Here is a 10,604-nt window from a genome sequence, read left to right as displayed (position 1 = left end):
GCTAGTCCACCGCCCCCACGTACGAGGAGGAAAGGTGAGGTGTGGCTAAGGACTTGTGGGCTGGAGGTCAAGGCTCCAGAGCTGCGTTCGGCACTCATTTAATTTCGATCATTAACTCACCGATGTATTTGAAAGCCTCCTCTTGCCCCAAGACTTTATTGCTCAAAGGAGGTACGGTTTTCTGTTCTTTGTATCAATTTTTTTTTAAATTTCGAAAATAACTTTTTGAGAATAGAGCACTTTTTCCCTTTATGTGCCAGACTTTTAATAGGCGCAATAAATATATATCCCACGACGTATTTATAAGGAGTATACACTTTAAAATTTTTATTTTTAATTGAAGGATAATTGTTTTACAGTACTGTGTTGATTTCTGCCAAACATCAACATGAATCAGCCATAGGTATAACCGATGTCCCCTCCTTCTTGAACCTCCCTCCCACTTGCCTTCTCATCCCACTTCTCTAGGTTGTTACAAAGCCAAGGTTTGAGATCCCTGAGTCATATAGAAAATTCCCATTGGCTGTCTATTTTACATATGGTAATGTATGTTTCCATGTTACTGTGTCTATCCATCCCTCCCTCTCCTTCCTCCCCACCTCCCCTGAGTTCTGTCCATAAGTCTGTTCTCTGTGTCTGTGTGTCCACTGCTGTCCTGCAAATAATTTCATCAGTACCGTCTTTCTAGATTCCATATATCTGCATTAGTATATGATATTTGTTTTTCTCTTTCTGACTTCACACTGTATAATAGGCTCTGTATAATAGGTTCAACCACCTCCATTAGAACTGAAGAGTATATCATTTTAATTTGTCATTTGTATTTTACAAAGTTAACTGAAGTCCATACTTTATTCATACTGGTATTTTTTGATGGGTCATGTTGGGCAAGTTAGTCTCTTTATGCTTTTAGTATCCTCTCTTCTAAAATGGGAATAATGTAATAATAGTGTGCAACTCATAGTTCATGAATATTAAATCAGTTAATATGTAGCTAACACATCATTGGAAGGACTGATGCTGAGGCTGAAACTCCAGTACTTTGGCCACCTCATGCGAAGAGTTGACTCACTGGAAAAGACCCTGATGCTGGGAGGGGTTGGGGGCAGGAGGAGAAGGTGACGACAGAGGATGAGATGTCTGGATGGCATCACCGACTCAATGCACATGAGTTTGAGTGAACTATGGGAGTTGGTGATGGACAGGGAGGCCTGGCATGCTGTGATTCATGGAGTCGCAAAGAGTCAGACACGACTGAGCGACTGAACTGAACTAAACTGAACTGAACACATGTAGCATGCGTATGCACACACAGACACACACACACCAGTGAGCTGAGCACACACACCCCAGTGAGCTGAGTATTTGAGTTACTTACAACTCATTCTTTTTTCATTCCTGATCATTTCACCTTCAAGTCAGCTTACTAGTCCAGGTTATATAACATGATTTTTGGTTGAATGATGATTATAAGCTTTTTGAGACTGGGAACCATATGCTATTCATCTTTGCCAGGATAGAAAATCACCTGTCAGATGGAGGTGGGAGTGAACAGCAGTATGGCAGGAGGCTGTCAGGAGTAACTTCATAGAGTAGGTGATGCTTGATCAGCATTTTGAAAGATGAGTAGTTGTTTGTATGAATGCCAAGAAAAGACATTACAGGGGTGAGGACCTTCAGTCAAAGGAAGCAGTGTGGACAGAGATACAGAATCCAAAACACTATGGGCAGTTGAGGATATCCACAAATAATCAAATGATTGAGTTGGAGGTAGACAGGGGCCAGATCATAGTCAGTCTTCAGGGAACTATTAAGGTAGATGTAATCCTGGAAGCGACGGATTACTGGGCAAATTTAAGCCATCATGGCATTATCAGATATGTGTCTTGGGAAGATCCTTGGGCTTCAGTATACAGGATAGGTTGGAAGAATGTGGAATTGGACCTGGAGCAAGTGGTTAAGAGACTATTGCTGTGCCCATGAGAAAGAATATGACACCCTGAATTAAGGGCGGGGGCAAAGTTGAGGAATCAGGACTGTGTAGCTGTCCATTGGTTGCAGACAAGGTAAAGGACACATTGAAGATGGTTCCTACATTTTTGACTTAGGATTCTTGGTGACTCGAGTTGCTTTTGCTGAGATTGGGAATCCAGGAATATGAATTTGTGGAATGTATGCTGTGTGGTGGCACTCGTATAGGGATTTTTCCATTCTTTAATTCTCATAACAATCCAGAAAAGGGACATACTATTATCCTCATGTTAAATATGAAGAAATTAAAGCACAAATGGCTTACGTATATTTCTCAAGCTGCCAGGGCTGGATTTAAATCTCAGTCTGTTAGGTTTAAAAATAGTGTTTTCTTTCCCATAGGTGTTGTCTCCTAGGAAGAAAATAGGTTTTAGGGGAATGATAATGAATTTGGCTTGGGATATCTTGAATTCTGAGATGCCAGAGGGGCATTCATATGTAGTTGTTAGTAAGTTATTGGACAGTAGGCCTGTTGCTCAGGAAAGTGGTTTATGTGGGAGACAGAGATTAGAGAGTCATTGACGTATGGGTAGCAGTTAAAGCCATAGGAACTCCTTAACCTGGAGTTCAACAGTGGGCTTTAAGAGAAAAAGGTCTGTGAAACTCCTGAAAATGTATGCAAATTTTTGTATATTTGTAAGCAGATCCATTTCCACCCCCTAGGAAGTCAGCCCATAGCTTCTTCAGATTCTTAAAGTTCATGAGTGAAAGGATCAAGAACCACTAGTGTAGCGTGTAAAAGAAAAAGGGCAAAAGTCAGAAGATTAGGTTATATACATGAAAGGGGCAGTGGAAAAAAAACTAGTAATAGAGACTGAAAATTTTCAGTTAGAGGGTAAAAGGAAATCAAGAGAGAGTGTTCTAGGCATGAAGATAATTGCTCAGGTATATTCAGTTCAATTCAGTCGCTCAGTCGTGTCCGACTCTTTGCAACCCCATGAATTGCAGCACGCCAAGCCTCCCTGTCCATCACCAACTCCTGGAGTTCACTCAGACTCACATCCATTGAGTCAGTGATGCCATCCAGCCATCTCATCCTCTGTCGTCCCCTTCTCCTCTTGCCCCCAATCCCTCCCAGCATCAGTCTTTTCCAATGAGTCAACTCTTCGCGTGAGGTGGCCAAAGTACTGTAGTTTCAGCTTTAGCATCATTCCTTCCAAAGAAATCCCAGGGCTGATCTCCTTCAGAATGGACTGGTTGGATCTCCTTGCAGTCCAAGGGACCCTCAAGAGTCTTCTCCAATACCACAGTTCAAAAGCATCAATTCTTCGGCGCTCAGCTTTCTTCACAGTCCAACTCTCACATCCATACATGACCACAGGAAAAACCATAGCCTTGACTAGACGGACCTTAGTTGGCAAAATAATGTCTCTGCTTTTGAATATGCTATCTAGGTTAATCATAACTTTCCTTCCAAGGAGTAAGCGTCTTTTAATTTCATGGCTGCAATCACCATCTGCAGTGATTTTGGAGCCCCCCAAAATAAAGTCTGACACTGTTTCCACTGTTTCCCATCTATTTCCCACGAAGTGGTGGGACCAGATGCCATGATCTTCATTTTCTGAATTTTGAGCTTTAAGCCACCTTTTTCACTCTCCACTGTCACTTTCATCAAAGGGCTTTTTAGTTCCTCTTCACTTTCTGCCATAAGGGTGGTGTCATCTGCATATCTGAGGTTATTGATATTTCTCCTGGCAATCTTAATTCTACCTTGTGCTTATTCCAGCCCAGTGTTTCTTATGATGTACTCTGCGTAGAAATTAAATAAGCAGGGTGACAATATACAGCTTTGATGTACTCCTTTTCCTATTTGGAACCAGTCTGTTGTTCCATGTCCTTTTCTAACTGTTGCTTCCTGACCTGCATACAAATTTCTCAAGAGGCAGGTCAGGTGGTCTTGTATTCCCATCTCTTTCAGAATTTTCCACAGTTTATTGAGATCCACACAGTCAAAGGCTTTGGTATAGTCAATAAAGCAGAAATAGATGTTTTTCTGGAACTCTCTTGCTTTTTCAACGATCCAGCAGATGTTTGAAATTTGATCTCTGGTTCCTCTACCTTTTCTAAAACCAGCTTGAACATCTGGAAGTTCACGGTTCATGTATTGCTGAAGCTTGGCTTGGATAATTTTGAGCATTACTTTACTAGCGTGAGATGAGTGCAATTGTGCAGTAGTTTGCGCATTCTTTGGCATTGCCTTTCTTTGGGATTGGAATGAAAACTGACCTTTTCCAGTCCTGTGGCCTAGATGCTATAAAAAGTGTTGTTGAGGGCCAAAACCAATCCATTGTATTTGATAACTAAGGCAATGGTGACTTTGCCAGAGGAGTTTGAGTGGAGTAGTGGGTGGAAGGAATGGAATTTTGATAACTGGGTATTCAAGGGATGAAACACAATCTCTTGAGGGAAGAGACTTTTCCTTTTGTTCACTGTAGTCCTGGGAGTTCACTGTATTCCTGACACAGTGAGATGATCAATAATTTGTTGAAAGTTGAACAGATGAAGGAGTGGTGGCCATTAGCCAGCATGTGTGTGTGTGCTAAGTCGCTTCAGTTGTGTCTGACTCTTTCTGACCCTGTGGATTGTAGCCTGCCAGGCTTCTCTGTCCATGGGATTCTCCAGGCAAGAATATTGGAGTGGGTTGCCATGCCTTTCTCCAGGAAATCTTCCAGACCCAGGGATCAAACCAGCATCTCTTACATTGTCTCCTGTATGGCAGGCAGATTCTTTATTTCTGAGCCAGCAGGGAAGCCCCATAGCCAGCATACCCCAGTGATAAAAAATCTGCTGCCATGCGGGAAACTTGGGATCAATCCCTGGGTTGGGAATATCCCCTGGAGAAGGAAATGGGACCCCACCCAAGTATTGCTGCCTTGGGAATCCCATGGACAGAGGAGCATGGTGGGCTATAGTCCACATGGTCACAGAAGAGTTGCACACGGCTTAGTGACTAAACAACAATAACCGAAAGTCACAGCCTCTTTCTGTTCTATTTCCAGGCTCTATCCTACAAGAGCGTTTATGTACCCAACAGCTGGCCTGGGGGAGTAGTAGTGTTTCCATAGCATAAACGAGGAAACTGTGATTCAGAGAGGCTGAGGAAACTGCCTGATGCCACACAGCTACATGCAGTGATGAATATGAGTTTCAAACTTGGATTTTTCTGGCTCCAAAATCTCTGTCTTCCATGACAGTAAAACAAAGGAGGAGAAGAACGAGAGGTGAGTATGTCTCTCAACTGTTATCCCAGTTTTCCCTTATCTATTTGCTTTCTCTCTCTCTCTTGGATTGTTCTTATTCTTCAGAGACAAAGCAGGGCCTTCATACAACTATAATGATTGATCAAAGTACCAGATTATGAGATTATTCAGAGGCCTATATGTAATCCTTGGGGTTTTCTTTCTCATCTCTCTTTCTCAGAGCTGCCTGCATTAATACTTTCTGAAAAACACAGCTTTTTAAAAATTTGCATGGCTTCTACTAATTCTCAATAACAAAGGATACATACTTATGCAAACTGAGAAATATATAGTCATCACTGCATGCTCAACTTGGAAAGACTGTTGTATTGCAGCTAACTCTTTCTGTAAAAACAATAGGATTATAAAAGCAAAGAGACAAGAGGGAATATTTTCTGCTCAGCCATGCATACCTAAAGCACATTAAAAGTAATATTCTGTGTTTTCTTTTTTAGAAAGGTGCATGGAACTATTAGCTGGTTGCAAGAAAATAATGAGTAAAAAAGGATAATTATATAAATTTTAAAATGGTATGAATAAAAGAAAAAATATGTGAACACTTGATTTTTATTCTTTGATTTGGTTATGGAATGCAACTATTGAGAACACATATTTTTAAGTTGCCTGTATCTGCTGCAAAAGCTCTTTAGTGTTTGATACATTAAAACAGGCATAGTTTTGGCCACTTCTAAAAACTCAAGATTTTCCTGGAAACCCCTTGTATGTTCCAGCTATCCATTGCTAGGTGGTGATACGTGGCTGTTATAGAGAAATGCTACAGAGTGAATGTTATTTGTCTCTGGGACATAAGAGAGGAAGAGCCCTCAATTTAATATTTTGTTTTTTAGCTTGAATGTGATTTATACGTGCTGTCACTGGACTTTAATTGTGATATTAAATATAAAAATTTCCGATGTGCTCTTTGTCTCTCTCATCATTACAATGGAGACAATATTACCCTCTTCATAGACGTACATGATATATATGAGATAATCCATGTAAAGATAGTCCATGTGAAGATATGAGATTGTATGATACACACATACATACAGCCCCTGTAAAGAGTTTAGCACAGTGCCTGGCACTTAGCAAGTGTGCAACAAATGTTAGCTGATATCATCTTCCTCATCATCATTGTTTGGCATCATCGTTCGTCATCATCTTTGCACTCCATCCTCATGGGGAGATGAGAGTGTGGTAAGGAGCTGTGGTTCCCATACATGTGCACAGGCTTATCAGGGCTGATGCTGCTGCCTAGGCCCTCCTCTCTATTTGGTACCAGGAAATGGTTTGGTCTAGAAAGGAACAGGCATGGATTTACGTGGGACTCAGGATGTTGGCCTGTTTTGTTCTGAGCTACTTCTTTTTGAGGTGATGGTGGCTGTATTTTAGGACTTAAAGCGTAAAATCAGAGCAGACAATAGGAATGAGAAGATTTAAGGAAAATCTGATTAAACACTGAGTGAGAAGCATCCATAAGTCACATTTTGTAAACTTAGGATTTAGGCTGTGGTGATCTAGCTACATAGATAAAGTGGAAATGCTTCGATTTGAAACGAGGGTATAATGCTACCTGGGAGCTTGTTAAAAAGGCAGAGTCTCTGGCTCCAGCCCAAAATTGTTGCCACAGGATCTGTGTTTTAACAAGATCCATAGTGATTCATATGTATAATAAAGTTCTCTTGAATGAGATCCACCAGGAGATAGAAAAGAGACGGTAGCTTTGGGCCTTGCATAATGTACATACCCCATGTATATATAGAATCAGAATCTATAAGAGGCTAAGGAAACTATGTTTTAACCCTTCAGGGAACTTTTGTTTTTTATGAACACTGGAATTTGAGGACCACAAGTAAAAGATAAAACTGTGCTGGGGAGAAGTGAAATACCCATTGTGAACACTAGCTGCCGCTACTCTACAATTTAAAAACAGCCCCGATCATTAACAGCTAAAAGAATTATAAGAACGTCTAAATTTTCAGTGTATAGGTCTAGGGAAAATGAACTGTAAGTTAAACAGAGTTGGATTTTCCTGTGATTTTATTAAAGACCTCTAGGACATATGAATGACTTACAAAGAGAAGTGGTTGGAGATGTAGAAATTTTGGGTACATGCAAATAAAAGTACATCTAAAGAATAATGTCTCTTTGTACTTGGGGAAGCAAAGTGAGTGTATGTGGTTTAAAAAGCCAAACTGGAGTCCACAGGCAAAGTATATAAGGCAGCTCAGTGACTCATTTAGAGTATCTTTTCCTTTTCCTGACCTTTCGTTACTATGTTAATTTTATGCTGGGTTTGCCAGATATTTAATTTTCATCTGCAGCTTAGGGATTGAAAGGCTTGTGTGTGCTGTTCATGTGAACATTGTCTTCATTTGTGAACGCTGCACCATACTCAGGGACTTGGATTCAAGTTCTGTCTTCGTCAAGTCCGTATAGATCCGCATGATGATGCCTTAACATCTGTGAGCCTTGAAATAGGCATAAAAACGCCCACATAAGGGCTGTCATGAGCAGTACCCAGGTAATACAAAATTTATGAAATGTTTTATAAATTTTAAAGTATTAAATAAATGCAAAATATTATTTGAATGCTTACAACATTGGGCCTCTGCTTTGGCATCGGTCTTTGAACCCCTCACCAAAGCACCTTTTCCATAAAAATGACTCTGGTTCTGCTAAGAGCCTAGTTATTTTCCCCAACTAGATCTTTTAGTTTACTTCATATAGGGTTGACTGATAAAATATAGGACTCTCGGTTACATTTGAGTTTCAGATAAACAGTGCATAATTTGTTAGTATAAGTAGGACTTAGATATTGCATGGCAGTCTGGCAAATTTAACTCAAAGCAAACTAAGGACATCGTTCCATGTTTATATTTCTACACCTGAACCTTCTATTTTGCCTGATATGGAAAAAGTCTGGTTCAAAAAAATGTAGGTCTAAAAATGGTTTCAGAGAGTTATTGCTAACTGAAAGCTCACATCTTCAAAATGTTTATATTTCCTGTCTAGAAATGGCTTGCTTGGGCTTATACTCTAAAGACTGCTTGGAGGGAAATAGGGCCTCTTAATTAATCCTTGAAATTATTTTTCATTTCTGTGATAGTGTGTTACTCTTTTGAGTTTTGATTGTTCATTAGTATCTCTCCTACTGTGTAGTTGTGGGACTAGAAGGAGGGAAAGCCTGAATCGCCAAAATGAAAGCCACTCAGATGTTGACGTTACAAACAATCCTGATGCATTTCTGATACAACATACAACGCTCTCCTGCCAATTATAATCGTGCAGCAAATGATGCTATTAAAATGTATAGACTAGATAGAGAGAGTCCATGGCCCAATGAAGGAGAAGCATAAGAAGGAAAGGGGGGAGTGAGGTATACGCTAAGTGTTGAGAAAGAGTTATCTTGAGGAATTATTTGCAGTTTCAAAGTACTTGAGGATAATATAAAAGATGGGGTTTAACTCAATAAAATAAATTCAAAATTACACTTTCATGGGTATACCCTGGAGTAGAATGAGGAATCACCCTAGGATTCCTGATGTACTGAACAGCCAAATCTAACAGGAAACCCTGGGAAGGTAACTGAAGAAAAATGGCACCTTTAGGCTTAGCTGTGGACAGAGGAGCTTGGTGGGCTGCAGTCCATGGGGTCACAAAAGAGTTGGGCACGACTTTGTTCAGTCGCTAAGACGCGGCTCACTCTTCGTGACCCTGCGAACTGCAGCATGTCCTTCACTATCTGCTGGAGTTTGCTCAAACTCATGTGCATTGAGTTGATGATGACATCCAACTATCTTATCCTCTGTCACCCTGTTCTTCTTTTGCTTTCAGTTTTTCCTGGCGTGGGGGTCTTTTCCAATGAATTGGTCATGACTGAGCAACTAAGCACAGCACAGCACAGCGACTAAATAACAATGGTAATATCAGGCTCCGGACGCTAGGTGGCGATATATAGCAACATGAGGATTTTGGAATCTGTGGGAGAGATGCTGAATTAGTGGGGGAGGCGTTGTGAGATGAGTTTTGGTTTCCTGCTGTTAACACAGAGCTCTTCAATTTATGGTAGACTGTGCCTTCCACTGGGATCTTATGAAACTTCAATAGGGGTAGGGATTGGGTCAGAACCACCACTAGTGATTTCCTTCTTTTTAGTTTCTTCCATTTTAAGAGGTAACTTCACACTTCTGCAAAGCACTTAATTAGTCTCATCTAGCACCCAAACTCGATACCTGTATCCAAATTTAGATACAGATATGGTGAAGTTGTTTACTTGGTATTTGGGGCCATTAGAGGGAGCCAGAGAGGAGAGCGACATTGCACTAGGTGATCAGAGCCACCAGTGAGGGGTAAGGCTGTACTCCTGGACTGCCTGTTCCCGTCACTAAGAACATTTGTTAATCTGCTGACTGATTGCAGTGGGAGTATCCCCTGGACATGCTGAAAGCCCAGTACCTGTCATTTGAGTAGAGCAGGCCCTTCACCAGCCCATGGGAATATCAGTGATTATCCTACTCCGGCATAGGTTCCTGTTTTCTTTACAGTTTGATGATGTTGGGTGGCATCGGTGATGCATGCTTGCTCATTGCTTGAAGAAGCTTTTGTCTTTAGAAAAGTATATAGAATCTTGGATCAGGTAAAGTTTTTTCTCTGTTTAATTTGTGATATTTCTTGAATTCCCAGAAAATCACTTGCATATCAAATGATCATTGAAACCTTTTCTCCATCGTTTTGGGAATTTCCTCTTGTATTTATGCCCCTTTTCCTCCCTAAGTAAAACAGAATGATTTAATTAGAATTTGGGGATGAAATCTACTAAGCCTATATTCTCAACAAAAATGTGGGATTTAAGTTAATTTTCATGCCCCAGTTTGTATCCCTTTTGCCCCCTTTACATGGTCAGTTTTATCTTCAGCTGTCTTCTGACATTACCTACTGTTAGCTAAGCAGATTATGCTTGTTCTCATCTGAGCCTTTCTCACCCTGTTAATACATGCTGGTATGCCCTGTCTCCCTGCTTTTCAGGATTCAGCTCCAAGGCATTTCCTTTAAGACGTTTCTCTGGGTAATTCACACTAATCTGCTGTGAAAGCAGGAAACTAGGAAACTGCACCATAGAATAATACTCAAGGGAGCTCGTGATTGTAACCTAGGCTCAACTACTTTCTGATTGGCTTACACATGCGCATATGCACACACACACACACACACACACACACACACAGAGCTAGCTAGATAACAAGCTTTTTGAATGTGAGGACTACAACCCAATGACATTTAGCGGTGTGGTGTATATTGAATACATATACTCAATAGACGTCCTCCTTTTAT

At 40.7% G+C, this 10,604-nt stretch overlaps 1 long non-coding RNA gene across 3 annotated transcripts in view; it reads left to right on the top strand.

Annotated features, from left to right (window-relative positions):
- The first annotated feature begins 3 nt into the window (after nucleotides 1-3).
- LOC121818714 (uncharacterized) overlaps nucleotides 4-10,604 on the top strand; it is a 167,591-nt gene continuing 156,990 nt past the window's right edge. For 2 of the 3 annotated variants that reach the window (XR_009599340.1, XR_009599342.1), the window contains exons 1-2: nucleotides 4-171; nucleotides 5,031-5,252. This is a non-coding gene — a long non-coding RNA (uncharacterized LOC121818714). The remainder of the gene's footprint in view (nucleotides 172-5,030; nucleotides 5,253-10,604) is intronic. The other variant, XR_009599341.1, reaches the window with a different exon arrangement.

This window comes from Ovis aries, chromosome 2 (assembly GCF_016772045.2).
Source record: "Ovis aries strain OAR_USU_Benz2616 breed Rambouillet chromosome 2, ARS-UI_Ramb_v3.0, whole genome shotgun sequence".
NCBI classification, from domain to species: domain Eukaryota; kingdom Metazoa; phylum Chordata; class Mammalia; order Artiodactyla; family Bovidae; genus Ovis; species Ovis aries.
Note: the sequence above shows the minus strand (reverse complement) of the source record. Positions and strands in the feature narration are given on the sequence as shown.